General features: G+C 42.8%; 1 protein-coding gene across 3 annotated transcripts in view; it reads right to left on the reverse strand.

Moving 5' to 3' along the window:
- KCNU1 (potassium calcium-activated channel subfamily U member 1) overlaps positions 1-14,996 on the reverse strand; it is a 223,339-nt gene that overhangs the window by 39,798 nt on the left and 168,545 nt on the right. The gene's annotated exons all lie outside the window — the stretch shown is intronic.

Consider the following 14,996-nt stretch of genomic DNA (forward strand, 5'->3'; position numbering starts at 1 on the left):
TCACAGAAACTCCTATGGAAGGTCCTTGGGACGATGACACAGAAGAAGAAGAGAAGGGGGAACGGGCTCAGAGGTTCAGTGTGAGAGAATGAGTCTGGTCTTAGGGAAGGGCTGCTGAAACTCAGATGATTTATCGACAGATCCCTCCTAGGAAGGTAACAATTTTAAGAGATGGCAGAGGGAGGCTTTGACATTAAGGGGTCTGAGGATGAGGGGATGAGTAAGAGAGTGATAAACTCGAAAAATGCAGAGCTTTATAGGAGGGAAGGCAAGAGTCTGGTAGCAATGTGGTGATTAAAATACCCAACGTTGACAGATGTAGGAGCCAGTAAACTTTAAACCACGTGTATGTGTGTGTTGTATGATTTGACTTTTCACAGCAACATTATGAGATGAGCAGGAAAAATATCTTATCCACAGTTTAGAAAGATGCTAAATTAAATGACTCAAAGTCCCAAGCTGGTAAGCAATGGAGTTGGGTCCTAGTCACCCAGACGCTGTGTCTCCTGCCTGTTCCTCTACAATCTGCTGGTACCTTATGGAGCTGCTCAGAATGGATGCGGTGCTGGGTGGGAAGGTAAGTGAGGGAAATTCACATATGCTTCTTCTTAAAAAGCTCGTGGGCTTTCTAGGGGGTTAGTTTTCTCTCCTCCTCCAATGGTGGCAGAGCCTCAGGACCCTGAAGAGGGTCTTGTGTGACAATTAGGCAGATGCCTGGCTCAGTTGGTCGGAGGAGGAGGTGAGCTGAAGATCCCCCTCCAGGGCACACCCAGCTTCAAAGTGTACCTGGCCCGGGAGACCTTTGCTCCTGCCTCCTCCACGGGGGGCCTGGAAACCTCCACGGGGCTCCTCTGACTCCCTTCATACTGATCCCAAGGGCCCTGGCGAACAATTCAATTCAGACGGTGCAGAACCCTTTATGCACCCCCACCCCGCCCCTGGAATGCCGCACATTTGTCACTCAAAAAATACTAAGTCCTCTCAATGTGTCTTTTTGTTCTCCTGGTTTTTTTCTTTTGAGATTTTTTTTTTTTAATTTCTCAGCTTCTTAGTGGGAGGATGACACATTCACCTCCAAATGTGAAGATATCTCAGTAAGAGGCACTCTGAAAAAAAAAAACCGCCTTTGAGAATGGCATTTGTTGGCTCGCGGGAGCCACATCCAGCCACCTCATTTCTTGCTTGAAACCCAAACAGGGTGATTGCCAGTCAGGGATTCCAACCAGCTGGTGGAATTGGCCTCAACCATCCGACAAAAGGGATCCCTCTTCCCCAACAGCAGCTTCTCCACCTCCCTCTCTCTCTCCTGTTTTTCTCGAGAACGCACAGTTTTGCACTTGCCCTCCGTACAAATAACTGGAGGGTGGGAATTATTCAGAAAGCTCATGTTCGACACTCCATCTGTTCACTCCTGACAGCAATATATAATGTAAGGCTATAAAAACTTGAAAAATAATGCAACATAAAAAGGGATTGACTCAGCTCCAAGAGGCCATAATGGTAACAAATACCACTGGATGATTTATTCTGTGCTGTAATCTTTACAGTAAGTCATCTTTCAGACATTTCCCTGTGACAGGTTTTAATAATATTAATGCCCAGAGCAATCCAAATCATCGCCAATAGACGTATTTATCAAGCTGCCAATCCGAGTAAATGAAATTCTATAAGCAATAATGTAACATGTTTAAAGGAAGCTAATAAAACAAGTCAGCAGAGAAATATTACTTCAAAGTATTCTCCCTCTCTAATCCAGGCCTGTATGTTATACAGCCAAAATGCAAATCTTTCCATACTTGATTTATTGCTCCAAAAATACCAATGACCTTTTCCCAAGCTTCTGCAGATTCACGCTCACACATTCATAAAGCCTGCAGTGCACCCTGCCAGAGCTGCTGAGCGCGGGAGTGCTTAGCATTTATTGTTATGTTTGTCCTGCTTTTATGCAGGTACTCGATTGGCAGCAGCAGTGAATAACATCTAAGTTTCCAAGCCCTATTAAAATGCAACAGATATCTGAGCCATAAACCAACCTTTACAATGCCCACTCTGGGGGGAGGGTGGGGGAAGACACTCAATGGTTTACCAGTTGCCACGTAAATTTCATGGGCGGAGAAAGCCAACCTGTATTTTCCTTCAATCGGGTTTGCTTAGCTAGGTAGTAATGATTTCTTCTTCATCACAGATCACAGCAGGCCAGCTGTTTAAATATTTGGCATTGCAAATGCAGCTCGAGATCTGCCTCCTGCAGGAAGCCTTCCTTATTAATTTCACTGAGTTTCTGATCTCTAGCACAATGCCTGACCCGTCCCTCCACACAACTCTGTAATGAATGAATCTGTGAAAGTACAATGCACATCAAAGGCACTCACCAGATGTGAGATGGAAACATGCATTGATTTATTCTATCCATTCTGCAGTTAATCAACGCCTCATTTTTTTCTTGCATCTCATGCACATGTTCCTCAAGGAAAGATTTACTGTTTGGGGGCACCACAAGTATTTGCTATACACTGTGTATCCTGTAGGATCATGACACATATACATATATGATTTATACACATTTATCATGTATCTATGCATACATATGTGTATATATCGTGTGTATATCGTGTGTGTATCATATACATATATACACATACACACGTATCTATCCATTAATTGACATGATATTGTTTAAATGTGTTTGTTTATTATGATTATGATTCTTGTGTTTATTTGGAGTAAATCATTTGGAGTGTCAACCAGGCCCATTATCTGCACTCATTTGCTTTTTTGGAAACCACCTCGTCCTCCATCTAGGGCCAAGTTTCTTCCTGATGACGCCACTTCCTGGATATGATCAGACAAGTCGGGGAACTGATTCGAGCTGAACCGATCAGACACTCTCTTCCTGTAACAGGAAACTAGGATCTGGTCACCTAGTTTGTAGCCCTGGAGCTGGGAGGTGGCTTCAGGACAGGAGTTGGATTGCACGGAACTGAGTCATAGAAAGCCCTTTTGTGCAGAGGACGAAGATGAGACAACAGTCCCAGGACCCAAAGGCAGAGGGCAGTGGACAGAGTGGCCACCTCAGGGCACACAGATGTCCACGTCCTGCCTCCAGTCCCACAGCACTTTCTCCCTCATAGTTTTTCTGTTCCATGATTCCTTATTAAGAATTTTCTTGTCTTTCTTTAGCTTAAGAAGGCTTCTGCTACTTGCAAGTTAACTGGACACTAATTAAAATGTTTACATTTCATTGATAAGCCAGCTTTATAAAAGACTACATTTATAAAAGACTCCTTTGAAAGGAGTTCAACTTTTCCTCTACAAACTAGCTGTAAAAAAAAAAAAAAGAAAGAAAAAGAAACCACAAACTCCCTGTGGAGGGGTCAGACCCTCATGCCATGGGATGCTGGTTTTGTTTGTATTTGTTTGGGATGTAATCAAATACAAAGCCCTTTGTATCTTGATAATCCAGGGTATTTTGAGTTGAGTTTGGGGAATGCCTGGAATACAGGAAGAATTTACTAGACACATGTGAGAAGAAAAGCACATTCTAGGTCTATGCATGGACCCAAGGCAGGAAAAGAAGTATGGTGCCTGTGTGCAGAAGTAAGAGAATATTGTTCAAATTCAAAGGACTTTTGTGAGTGGCAGTGGCCACGTGATGAAGGGCCTCATTCCTAAAGACACTGAAAAAAAATCACTGCAGAGAAGCAAAATTGTCAGATTTTCATTTTTGACACATCATCCTATGTATAATATAGAGACAGATAAAAGGGGATAAGAGAAGATGTGGAGACATCAAGTCAAAGGCCATTTCAGTAGTGGTCCAGGAAGAGAAGATGGTGGCTTGGACTGGGATGAGAATTAGAGATGGGAAGGGTACAGATATTCAGGATGTGTTTTGGGGTGAAACAGAGAAAACATGAGACTTGATGGAATTTGGGAGAGACACCTATCTCCCAGCTTCCACACTTGATTCACCGTCACCAGGACTGCGAGCCCAGGTGTGAGCTGCTGATAAACTGGGCTAGGTTCACTGCTTTCATGTTTGTTTTGCCTTTGTTATAACCTGCTTTACGGTGTGTTTCTGAGTGCATTTAATAGAGGCAGGCTAGAAATCAGGTATCTGGCGAAAGTCTACGTTTTATAATTTTATTCCCTAATTTGGCATGACATTGTTCCAGAATCCAGTTACTGTTCCTACTTCTCCATTTCTTCTCTTCCCTCCTCTTCCTTACAACTTTGGCACACTGCTATCCTCTAGCCTTGCACACTGTGAGGCTCAGAGTGAAGATGCGCCAGCCAGGGCGAGCTGTCAGATCGTGGGTCTGGGTGGGGAGACATTTCGAAGCAGCCTTCTGTTCCCAGAAATAGGTGAATCCATGCACATACACACCCATTCCCCGCCCCCACGGGGAATTAAGTTTCCTTCCTTCTCTACTCTTCTGTGGGTTCTTGGGTTGGAAATATACAACTGGAAAAATACTATGTTAAGAGTCAGTGGCTGAAATAGTAAAATGAAGATGGATAAAGAAGAAGTCAAGGGAAGGAGGCAGCTCCACAGATCTGGAGGTGGAGGTGAGAGGCGAGAGTATTTGGTGAGAGAGTGAAAGAGAGGTTGATTAAGAACACTTTTCCTTTACTCTCCTTCCCCCAAGAGAGAAAAAGGTTCGGGGTGGGAAGGTGGACCCTGAGAGGCCATCTGGTTGCTAGGAGAGAATCTGCTCAGGTGGACTGTGAGAAAATACTTCTCCTGTGTCTGCTTCTTGGTCCCAAAAAACCCTTAAGATTTAGAGTCATCTGACACTGACCTTTGACTCTGAAAACAGATGGATGTAAACTCACCCAGGATGGTTTTTGCCTGTTTCATTCTTTCACATGCTCACCTTTTCCCCTACAAACTAGCTGTTAAAAATAAATAAATAAATAAACAAACCACAGACTCCTTGTAGAGAGGTCAGACCTGTCAATTGGTTCATTGATTTTTTTTTTTTTGCCTCCCTCAGAATGCCTTGCTGGGTGAGCTTAAGGGATGCAGCAGGAAATCAATGGCTTTGGGTGGAGTGTGAGTGCTGGGAACTGTTCCTGGGAGATGACCTCACAGGACACGCAGATACTTGACCTGGGCTTACAAATCCTTTCCAGTTATCTTTGTCTCTGAGCCACCTCTCAGTCTCTTAAAACTGGTTTCTGACGCTGATCTACAAGACGGGTTTCTCAAAGATGTAAAACAGAAGTCAGGTGAGAAAAAAGGCAACATGGTACCCATGCTCCTGGCAGCTGAATACCTATGCCGTGGGCAAAAGCAAAACCCAGGGAAATTAAGAAATGCCCACGAATATTCAGATTTATCCCCAAACCGGGCTTGGCTGATTGTAAAACCTAACAGGGTATTTTATTTCAGAAGCAGAACTAGCTTAGTCATTATGAAAATGTCTTTTCATGAAATATTTTAAGAATTAGTAACATTAACAGGCTCTTTACATGTAATAAAATACAAACACAAAGGTATTAATCATAATGATCACATCAATACATAAATAAAAACTCAGAGCATTTTAACATTGGAAGCCTGTTTGCATTGTTTTCAATTACTGAGCCACACACTGGATTAAGGTGCTACTTTGAATTAAAATCTCTTGTTTGCCACTTCCCACTTCAGTCTCTCCTCGATCTTCTTATAAACATGTGCATCTGCAATGCATGTGTGTACAGGTGTGCACGAAGTTCAAATGTGTGAAGTGAGTCACGTATGTATATATACGCACAGACATGTGTGATTTATTTACTGATTGATTTTTACACTGCAACCCCAGAGTCTTCCTCCAAAGAGTAATTTATCTGCAATATAGGTGCTAGTGAGTCTAAAAAAATATGTATTAAAATTTCTTCCATTATCTAAACTGAACATTTTAGGAGAAATTTGAGACTGCAAATGGCACTCCTCTCACACTCACATAAATGGCTTTATGATTATTTTTTTTTTAACTAGCTTTTCCCACTGGCACCTTAAAGGCCGATGAGCTAAGATACCTACACTTCACTATGAGGAAACTAGAAAGCAGAGAGGCAACAACCTGTCTGGATGAAAACTGAAACTGGGGTTAAAATCACAGCCTCTGGGAGAGAGGCAGAGCCTCGCCTGACCCCCCCGAGGCTCCTGCAGGAGGGAATGCCAGCCCAGTGCACAGATGCCAGTGTCTCCTGACCCAGCCAGGACAAGCAGTGACACCTGTGCTCCCAACACAGCCCTGGGAGTAGAGGAAACTCCAGGTTTTAAAATGGAAAAAAAAAAAAAAAAGAGAGAGAAAGAAAAAAGAAAGAAAGAAAGAAAAGAAAAAAGAGGGGGAGTATTTCTAGTCTTTACATAAGACTTCTCCATAGAATTACATAAAATAATCTACTCATTTAAAGCATTAAGCAGAATAATACTGAAAAAAACGAGGTGACTTCTACATGTGTTAAGGCATATGACTATTGCTTAAAGAGAGACGGGCTTGCAAATAAAAAAGAATGGTGGCTACTCAGCTTTTCCTGGGGCTCTGAGGCGAACAGAGCAGGTTTCCAGGGAGCCAGGTTATTTAGTTCACTTTTTAGCACTATCTGCAGCAGTATTTCAGAGCAAAGTAAGTAAAATATCTGTTCCTTTTCATTTGGCAGCAGCAAAGATCGCAAGGAAAAAAAATAAATAAGAAATATGTAATCCCCACGGTGTAATCCCAGGGTATGGAAACTCACTTCTCTTAAATACCTCCCTCTGGCGTAATTGACTTTTCATGTGCATTTTAATAATGGTATTTCAGCAGGTTGCAAGAGAATTTTTTTTTCTTCTGTTGTTGTTGTAAATTATGGCTTGGAAAAAAAAAGTGTTATAAATCTAATTACATTTTCACTTATATTAACAAGTCAGCACAATCCTCCAGCATGTTTACCGAGCAATTCCAATATTTACAGCTGACCTAATTGGTTGTGGGGTAGAAGCAACGAACAATATTTTATTGTCCTGAAAGCTGCGCATGTGCTGAAGACAGCTGCTAAGGTGTAAAGCCACCCAGTGACCCTGAAGTTCTGCCTGCCTTGTGTTTGCCTTCAACAAACAGCTGTAGGAACAGGACAGAAAGCAGGGAGGGAAAGAGAAATGGATGCTGGAGTGGGGAGGGGAGGAGCTGAACAAACTTTAACAAAGATGCCTTTGCTTAATCCGCTCTTGGAAAAAAAAATTTCCCAATTATTTGGGGGCTGTTACAGGCTCAAAAACTAACTTGTCCCTGGCCAAGTTTGCATGAAAAGTTACAAATAATTCCATGAAAGTCATTAACATCTTGGGTCAACACCCCTGGATATTTGATGCTAAGTTGAGGACAATTGTGGTCCTGCCCTTGACTTTCACTGTCAAAGCCCCCATGGTCTTTAAGAGCCCATCATGGGTCAAATATATGTTGGAAATTCTTATATTCTCATGTGTTTAGAGAAAGGACTACAAAGAGAAATCTCTCTGATCAGGCAAAGCTCATATTGCTTCGTGGGGAGACAGACACTGGGTCGACCTCTCACGTTACTCAAGGTGAGTTCCACTGCAGCTTTGCCAGCCCTCAGATTTAAATTAAAATGACATTTATCCGTAAATCCTCTGTCTTTTCCACTAATGCTACCGGTGTTAACACAAGTGTAGAATCCTAATGAAATTTTAGCAGAGAGCCGCTTTGAGGTGAGTCTCCAGACTCAATTATTTTGTGGGACGATCCTGTCTCTGGGTTGTGATAATGCTTATCATTTGCTGAGCGCTCACTCTCTGCTAGGAACCTGGCCAAGAGTCTTACCTTTAGTCTTCTCACCAGCCGATGAGACTGGTACCACTTGTTTTAGAGATGAAAGACTGTGGCAGTTTCTTAAAATGAAAAACAATGACGTTTGCTGCATCGATGGACTCTTTCACAGATGATTTCTCTGCAGCATGCAATCCTGTTTGATAGCATTTTACCCAAAGTAGAACTTCTTTCAAAATTGGAGTCAATCCTCTCAAACCCTGCCACTGCTTTATTGACTAAGTTTATTTAATATTTTAAATCCTTTGTTGTCATTTTAACCATCTTCACAGCATCTTCACCAAGAGTAGATTCTACCTCAAGAAACCACTTTCTTTACTCATCCAAAGAAGCAACTCCTCATCCATTCAGATACTCTCATGAGATTGCAGCAATTCTGTCACATCTTCAGGCTCCACTAATTCCAGTTCTCTTGCTATTTCTACCACATCTGCAGTTACTTCCTCCACTGGAGTCCTGAACCCCTCAAAGTCATCCATGAGGGCTGGAATCAACTTCTTCCAAACTCCTGTTAACGCTGGTATTCTGACGTCTTCCCATGAATCACAAATGTTCTCAGTGACACCTAGAATGATGACCACTTTCCATTTTCAATCTATCTTGCCCAGATCCATCAGGGGAATCACTATCTATGGTGGCTACAGCCTTACAAAATGTATTTCCTAAATAAATTTAAGATTTGAAAGCCAAAATTACTCCTTGATCCAAGGACTGCAGAATGGATGTTGTGTTAACGGGCAGGAAAACAATATTTATCTCATTGTCCATCTCCATCAGAACTCTTGGATGACCAGGTACGTTGTCAAGGAGCAGTAATATTTTGAAAGAAATATAGTTTTTCTAAGCGGTGGGTCTTTGTTCAGTAAACCATGCTGTAAACAGATGTACTGTCATCCAGGCTTTGTTCTGGTTATAGAGCACAGGCAGAGTAGACTTAGCATAGTTTTTAAGGCCTGTAGGATTTTTGGAATGGGAAACGAGCACTGGCTTCAGCGGAAGGCTGCCGGCTGCACTAGCCCCTAAGAGAGTCGGTTTGACCTTTGAAGCTTTGAAGCCAGACATTGACTTCTCCTCTCCAGCTATGAAAGTCCTAGGTGACATGTTCTTCCAACAGAAGGCTGTTCCATCAGCACCGAAAATCTGTTGTTCCGTGTGACCACCTGCACGAGTGACCTGAGCTCGATCTTCTGGAGAACTTGCTGCTTCACCTTGCGCTGTTCTGCTATGGAGGTGATTTCTTTCCCGAAACCTCATGAACCACCCTCTGTTAGGTTCAAACTTTTCTCCTGCAGCTTCCTCACCTCTCTCAGCCTTCACAGAATAGAAGAGAGTTAGGACCTTGCTCGGGATTAGGCTTTGGCTTAAGGGAAGGTTGTGGCTGGTTTGATCTTCTATCCAGACCACTCCAACTTTCTCCATCTCAGCAACCAGGCTGTTTCACTTCCTTATTATCTGTGTGTTCACTGGTGTAGCATTTTTAATTTTTTTCAGGAACTTTGCCTTTGCTTTCACAACTTGGCTAACTGTCTGGCATAACTGGTTTAGCTCTGGGGCTCCCTGAGCTCTGCCTTCTCCACTAAGTGTAATCACTTCTGGGTTTTGATTTAAAGTAGGAAACATGGGGCCCTTCGTTTCATGTGAGTACTCATAGGCCATTGCAGGATTACTAATGGGTCTAATTTCAACATCGTTGTGTCGCAGGGACTAGGGAAGCCCAAGGAGAGGGTGAGAGATGTGGGACCAGCTGGTGGGTGGAGCAGTCAGAACACACACATTTATCAATTAAGTTCACCATCTTTTATGGGTGCAGTCTGTGGTGCCCCAAAACAGTTATGAGAGCAATAATCAAAGATCACTGATCGCAGATCCCTATAACACATACAATAATGAAAAAGCTGGAAATATTGCAAGAATTACCACAACGTGACACAGAGACACGAAATGAAAAATGCTGTTGGTAAAAACGGTGCTGACAGACCAAAGACTTGCTCGTGGCAGGGTTGCCACAAACCTTCAATTTGTAAAACATGTCATGCCTGCAGACAGTACAATTAAATGAGGCCACCTGCCCATATGGTACTTTGTGAGAGTCGTGGCACGTGGCTTCTCAGGAAATCTGATTTTCGCCTTTAGGTACAAGAGAAGAACTAGAAAAGTGGTATTTAGAAGGTCTAACAGAAAGTATCTACTCACTCTTTCCAAATTCTTATTCCTGGATTCCTTGCCACCCTCTTATCTGTCTTTGGAACTCAGGCTTGAGGTGCTGAAAAAAAACATTTCTATATATGTCTGTGTTTGTGCATGTCTGTCCCTACCCCTAAACCTATACCTCTATGCACATACATTTGTCTTACTGTTGTCTTTGAACTTTTTATTGAGACTTGATGAAGATGCTTATTAAACTTATGTCCAAAACACACCCCTGCTGGTGATTTCTATGTAACCAAATTCCATCAGTGAAAGTGAAGAAGGCATCTTTAGAGGTTCTGAAAGCTCAGGTGGTAAACTACGGGACCAGGAACAGAAGAGCTACCTGGACTCCTGGCAGAAGGTAAGTCTGGAAGATGAAATGCTGGCTACACAGTATTAAGGAGATGCGGATTTCTAAAACAAAATGAAATCATACAGTACGGAAATACTGAATAAGCACGGATGGATAAGAGAATCAAAGAATGCTTTCGATGGACTGGGGATGGGCTATATTTTACCCAACCAGAAAAACCTATGTTTGTCTAGAGGGAAAATTATTTTAAAAGCTTAATAGGAAAGAGAAGAGGAAAAAAAAGTACCTGCTCAGGTAATCTCAGTTGATTCGTTCCTATAGAGAGTTAAGGCGGGATGTGGAGAGAGAGGAACCAGGTATGATGACTTGTGCCCAATCGTCTCCCCCTGGAAAGAGCCTAGAGCTGGTCCTCGGTAGGAGTTCAGACACCACTGAGGCTGAAAGATGGGGTTTCTCTTGCCTGGGTCAAGTGGGGCACAGAATTCAACAAGGTGTGAAGAGCTGAGAATAAAAAGGGAGGAAGGGCCCAGCTTCCTATCCTAACATTAACATGCGTGCGTGTGTGTGTGTGTGTGTGTGTGTGTGTGGAAGGGGCGTGGTGCCTGAAAGTGGCAAGGAACAGGCAGGTGTGGGAGTGGCCAGTGGGAAGTACTACATTACAGATCTCCCCTGAAAACCCTGTCGATACGCTCCACTGAGCTGATGGTCTATGGGTGGTGGGTAGCATGAAATTTTGAAAAGTCTTAAACTTCAAACCCTCTCCCACTTGAATGAGAAACAAACCAGATGCAAACGAATGGAAACCCACGAGCCAGGGACATGATGGCAGAGGGGGCTGGGAGGGCGGAGCTACAACTACAACTACGGGAACCCTTTTCCACTTGCTCAGTTTTTACTTGCTCAAATGTTGCTACGTAAGAATTGAATCTGTTTTTATCTCATTCGGTCCTCACAATGCTTCAATTATTTAGGGTCAACAGCATCTCCATCTTGCAGATGAGGAAACTGAAGCTCAGAGGCTGAGGAAGGTGGCCACCTAGGGCCCCCGTCTGCAGTGGGACAATGCTGATGGCATGGCTGGTATTGGAGGGCCAGTCGCCCTTTAAAGAGATGAGGCTGTGTGGACATCAGGAAAGAGAGAAAAAATAACATTCCCAGTCTCTAGTATCTCTAAAAGAGCACAAAGAGTATGAAGACAAAGCTGGTGTTATAAATACCACCTGAGCTGCAGATTTCACAAAGGGAAGGGAAGTCATAGGGGATCGTATTTAGGTTTCAATATAGTCTGTAAGCGCTGAAGCAAGCAGACCCAGAGGGGAGATTTCGAGGGAAGGGCTGACTTGCCCAAAGAAGACAAACCTATTACAAATGGTTTCTTCTCCTGACCCAGATCTATCAGCCACTGCTTGGAAATTTCTCTCTCCTTGTTTCACTGATTAGATTTCTACCCATGGCTACTCGAGTTTATAAACACCTACTCTTAAAAATACAAATTGACTTAGTGTGGTTATGTGTTGCTGGTCAGTCACAGCATAACATGAGTTCGTGGTATGTAAATCTTTTCTTCCTAATGTCTGATTAAAACCGGTTTTCCTGGAGAAGGGAATTCTGGTAGGGAAGAGACAGAGGCTAGCAAATAACTGTACGTCAGCAAAATGGACAGAACTCTCCTAAGCCCAACCCAAGTACGATGGCCACGGTAAAGAAATGGGAATTGCAGGCAATGGGGCCCCAGGAAGTGGCTGAGATGCAGTTTTATTTATCATAACATTTTGCACAGGTCTAATTGTAGCACTTTGGAAAAAATAAGAGGAAACGTTCATTTTCACCCTTTCATATTACATAATCCCTCAATCTAAGAATACAGAACTAGTATTTGTTTATTTCACAAATATATATCGAACCACCATCTATTAAACAGGCCGTGTGCTAGTCTGGAACCTAACTGCTATTAATAATGTCGCTTACTGTTGCTCATTCCGTGGGAAAAGAAAGACACCAAGGATGCAATGACATACTAGGCTACCACTTTTGTGTAAGTTAGGGTTGTCTGCACTGCTTCAAGTACTAAGAATGAAATAGTTTCTAACCTTACCAGAAAACTCCCTGGTGGCCTGAGATTACATCTTTAAAAGCACCAAGACCACTGTCAGCAAAGCTATAAATAACAGTATGCTGTTTTTGGAATGTGAATGTAATACTATTAACACATCAAAAACGGATCATGAATAGCACCTACCACACGTTTTACACTTTCCCCCCAATGATGCCTACTTGTCTCTGTTAAGCCATCAAGTCTATTTTACTGCTCATGGTGGTTACCCGGGACATCTGTTTGCTAACTGACTAGTTGGAATTATCTTTGCTTTACAAAACCCAAACTCAAACCCATCCTATTCTATCGTCCCAGGTGGGAGCGGGACGCGCCACGGATAACACTGCACTTTCATCCACAGAGATGACCGCTCCCTAGAGGGAACATCACAGAAATTCACCTACAGACGGCACTTAACTGTGGAAGTGCAGACGACCATCTGATCTGCAGCGTGGCTTTGATTAGTTTCTTAAGCACTGTGAGTGCATGAGAATCTGCTTTTGAATTAAGAGGAGCAAGTGAATCAAGCACCATCTCTAGAGACGATCTGGATGGGAAACGATCACTATCTTTGACCTCCTTTCAGGGCTTTCAAGCATACTCGGGGATCCTCCAGCCTTATGTAGGGCTGGTGGGTCCAGTCTGAGGATGGAGCAGGCCACCTGGATCGATTCGCCTTTTAGAAGTCTGCTTTAGACCATTTCCTTATTTATTGTGGACAATAAAGGAATTAAAGACAATGGGGACAACATGAGTCAGCTGTTTGGTCTCTAACTGTGTTAAAGAGCAGTGGGAACAGGCAGTGAAACTAGATGGCTGACAGCAGACTGAAGGGTTTTCTGTGCGTTTTGTGTGGCCATGACTCGCCCATCCTCTACTGTCGCAGAGAAGGCATGGGAGAGAATAAATAAAAGCATTAACAGGGTGGGGGCATTTTATGTGTCACCACGTTTGTCATCTTTATGGTCCCAAAACACTTTTCAAATTGGAATCGTGTGTTTGTAACTACTTTGCATAACACAAACATCACGTACGCGCATCAATCCGGGAATGCGCGATACCAACCGCCAAGCGTGTAGGCTTGAGAACGTTGGGATGTTACTTCTCAGCCTGTCATGCAGTCTCACCTTTGTAGTCAGGTTCCTAGGTGCATGGAAGGCTCCACGTTTTCCCCATGCTTTGCCCATGTCACCTCCTTCCCAGGAACTGAGATCCCCATTTTCTTACCTTTCCCCAAATCCCACTTCCTGCAGGAAACATTCTGGAACAATCCACCCAACTCCTACGGACCTCTTCCTCTTTGACCTCCTGCCAGACTCATCAATGGAGCAGTCGCAGGGCTGCTGCCTTATTTAGCCTCTGATTTAATTTACATGAATTCATCTTGTTTACCCAAGTAGGTTGCATCGGGGTGGAAACGTGATTTTTACACCTACGAACACATCAAGCAGGGTGCCCACTTGGCGTACAGAGGTACTCAATACATAACCTATTTACCAACCATTTTAAAAGGAACAAAATCTACAAATCTCAATGCTAGCCTGGTCGTTAAGTGTGAGGCAAAATATGAATTCCTGAAACTCCGGAGAACCTTTCCTCCAAACAGTTCTTAATCCTTTCCCACAGATCACCTCACTTAGTTTTCATAAAACTCTGGAGCAGAAGGCAAGGAAGGGCAGAAAATATAACTCCTAAACTTTTATATTAGTAGCGGCACCTTTCGTGATTCAGATGTTTGCCGCCTGCCTCACCTGCGGGACAGGTAGGATAAAACCTCTGATAACCAGACCCATCCATCCAGAACCCTCAGTTAAATGGAAGCATGATTCTTCATGCATCAAAAGAAAAAGGTGAATTATAGCAAAGACAAGAGCAAGGATTTATTTCAAAATCCACATCCTTGGAGGCTTCTGCACTTACTACATATTCAGTTCAATTTTGCACACCTTCCTTGACACAATCATTGATAATTGCAACAATAAGGAACACTTAGTGAGCACTTACTCTCAGCCAGGAACCAAGGAACACACTTTAAATACCTCCTCTCATTCCGTCATTACAAAAAACCCAACAGAGTATTCTTTCCTATCATACTCCTTTGAGATATCAAAACTGAGACACCTGGAAGTAAAGCCCCTGCGCACGATCACACAGCATTTGCACTTAACATTGTGTAATGCCAGAGCACAATTTCTAGGCTCTGCAGATCATGCAGTACTTACCCACATCCCATCACAATTCTCAGTCATTAAATATTTACCTGGTATATTACAGCTACTAAATTGAAATGTTGCCAACATATAAGAGAGTTTATTCATAATAAAATCTGGAGTGATAGAACTTTCAGATCAACCCTCTATTTAAAAATTAACGAAACAGATCACCCTCCACCTCCAGCCCTGCATTTGGCTTAATCAGGGTTTTAATGGACCAAAGAGCTATAGGAAAAAAGAGTAGGGGAGGAAGAATTTGCTGTCTTATTTTGCAGATTTAAAACCAAATGCAATCTTGTTATCAATTTGCTGGAAATAAGGGATGGATTAATAATAGAATAAAAAACATTTGGGAAGAGTTGAAATTT

Source organism: Vicugna pacos, chromosome 26, assembly GCF_048564905.1.
Source record: "Vicugna pacos chromosome 26, VicPac4, whole genome shotgun sequence".
NCBI lineage: Eukaryota > Metazoa > Chordata > Mammalia > Artiodactyla > Camelidae > Vicugna > Vicugna pacos.